This window comes from Glandiceps talaboti, chromosome 9 (assembly GCF_964340395.1).
Source record: "Glandiceps talaboti chromosome 9, keGlaTala1.1, whole genome shotgun sequence".
NCBI lineage: Eukaryota > Metazoa > Hemichordata > Enteropneusta > Spengelidae > Glandiceps > Glandiceps talaboti.
The window spans coordinates 8088912-8091708 of record NC_135557.1 but is presented as its reverse complement, the minus strand read 5'-3'; the positions used below and the strand labels follow the sequence as shown (position 1 = coordinate 8091708).

Here is a 2797-nt window from a genome sequence, read left to right as displayed (position 1 = left end):
CAACGACCGTTCGGTTGCTATCAGTGAGTACACACCGCCTTTGATACACAACCCTAACGTGGCTACTGGAACATCTGAGTGATAGAACGACTGACCTCACGTATTAGACGTGTATGTTAACATATAACGGCTCAATGTACGTGTGTCGAGTCATGTTAGCATCCATACCACAAAATATGAGAAAAATGACAACGTTACCTGCGTCATGCGTTCTCTTGTGTCGTTTCCTTAGGAGTAGATAACTCAGTAATCATGACGTGAAGTACGGTACGGTTTATCTCTGTAGTCCAGGAGATTACGCGCTGAAACAGAGCAACGACATAACTACTATATACTGCGTCGTATAATAAATACCGCCCCCTACCGTAAATGTCGTCCAACGGAATTTGAACAATAGCTTTGTTTCGTGGAATGCACTCAAGGTATTAAAATATCTGGTGACTCAAACTTTATGATAGAATTTAGTTTCGATTGATAAAATGGCTTGGCAAGTTGTATCGGCGTTATTGTTAGTTGCAGTCAACGGTATGTACATATACTTATTAAAACTCACTTTGTGTATCGGAAAAAATGTAAAGCTTATTTTTGAGCGTAGAAGACAACATTGAATTTGGATTGTATGTACTATTGGTATATCTCCACCTGTCTCAAATTTCGGACGTTGTCGGAAAATCTAGTCTCCTCGTAAATATAATAAACGTAGGAGTGTTGTACATTTGCTGTAACTTTTGGTCAAGAAAATTTAAACACAATCTCAGTTATAATCACGGAAAAAACCAGGGATCACTGTTAGTTTGCGAAACTCACGTTGGTCATTTGGTCAAGGACTAACAGATTTCCGTAAGGATCAATAGTTTGCAGAGTTATAGCAACTTGTCGGTCTTAATGACCTGAGTGTGCCAAATTTACGTCGATCGGTCGGTCCGAGACCAACTGAAATGTGTTAAGGAACGAGATTTTTGTAGTGCAATCGCAATTTTTTGATCCTGTATGACCGACTGAAATTTGTATTAAATGTATAATTTTTTTTCAATGATATATCAAATTTATACCAACATCCCAGTCACTGTTGATCTAGCTACATGTGATAGTACATAAGTCCAATCATTTATTGTCCCTATTAATTCCACTCTTGAAAACATTACTTAGATTAATAACACTTATAAAATCAGTTTCGACATTCTATCTAAATTAGTAGCGTGCTATTTTATAGAGTAGTCAATGTGTAGCAATATTGCTTTTAAGTTATTTACCAATCAGTGGCACCCCACCTAACCCTAGCACCCCATAACAGGCCCTCCACCACCATCCCATCAATCTTAACCCCTACCAACACCACCCTCACTCCACCGCTATCACCTCCCATTTCTGTGCCAACCACCACCACCACCACCACCACCACCACCACCACCACCACCTTCTATATCTCCCCATCACCACCCGACCACCACATCACCATTAGCACCACCATTACCGCCGTTGCCGCCTCCACCACCACCACCACCACCACCACCACCACCACCACCACCACCACCACCACCACCACCACCACAAGACATTCTAATTAATAGATACTTCTATATCGCATTTAATTTGTATACATTACAGTAGTCACTATCACAACAGAAACCAAAACTGTTGATGTGTCGGTGGGAGCGACAGTCAATCTGACGTGTCTTGCTATAGACACAGTTGACAAGGTCGTTACAGTGAGATGGAGTACGAAAGATAATTCATTTGTCGCTCAGAAATTTGCATCAGGGGCTGACAAGTACGTGGAAGACAACAAGTATTTCATAGACAAAGCGATGACAATCCTCAACATTTACAAAGTTGATTCATCAGACAAGGGAGTTTACAAATGCACTGCGGAACTTAATAGAACGGAGGACAACATAGTGCAGCACTCGACAACATTGAATGTGATAGGAGGTGAGTACTTAGACACATTTCTATAACACAAACGTGAAGCTATATCGAAATTCCAAAAGGGCGATTCCTTTATTAAATTAAATGGGAAAAGAGGGCGACATGCACAACAACTTTAAGAGCTCCTAACCTCTGTGGACAGAGTATTTAGGCAAGAAATTAGGAATACCCTACTTTGAAGTCTTAATATATGTAGTGTCGCTCCAACCAAACATCGGCCTGCTCTCTCCAGGGTTGATCGATGTGTGAGGGCGCCCCTTCACGGCGTACCTTATTACAGACGAATGACTTCTACTCGTGTCATCGCATCTAATCTGGTCTTACCAATCTGAATACTCTAGTATAGAGATGTTGCACATGTAGGGTTGCTGAAAACCACTTTTCTAGGTAGGCCCCCTATCCCTATCGGGTACTAAAAATGCAGCTAAGATTAAACCAACCTCGTCTTTGTTCCCTATAACATCCTTTAACTCTATACATAGAGGTAGGATAATCATGTCGAGATATTGGTCACTTGGGAAAAGCATATGTAGGTTTGTATTTGTATAATTGTCCTTTGTTAAAATTGAGAAGTACAGCTCCCATACAAATGTTTACCGGTCTCTGCATAATAGACTAGTCGTCACAAATACTTATTCCTCAAGTCAAACTACATGGATAATCACTTCAGTATGGCTGATAAAAGTGGAAATTCGATATTATATTATTGAAAAAAAACTATTTTGGCGACCATGTTGGATTCATGTAAATTAGATACTGTTCCACCACTTATATTGTAGTAGACAGTTAGTATGTCATTATAAGGACCAATCTGATGATAATGAAATAAATTGTGTTGCAATTAGTGATGGGTCATTCCATATGTTGA

General features: G+C 40.0%; 1 protein-coding gene across 1 annotated transcript in view; it reads right to left on the bottom strand.

The window, feature by feature from the left end:
* Window positions 1–298, bottom strand: part of LOC144439746 (uncharacterized) — a 5838-nt gene extending 5540 nt beyond the window's left edge. The window contains exon 1 of the mRNA XM_078128980.1: window positions 199–298. The gene's annotated coding sequence lies outside the window, so the exon portion shown is untranslated. The remainder of the gene's footprint in view (window positions 1–198) is intronic.
* Between the last annotated feature and the right edge of the window lie 2499 nt (window positions 299–2797).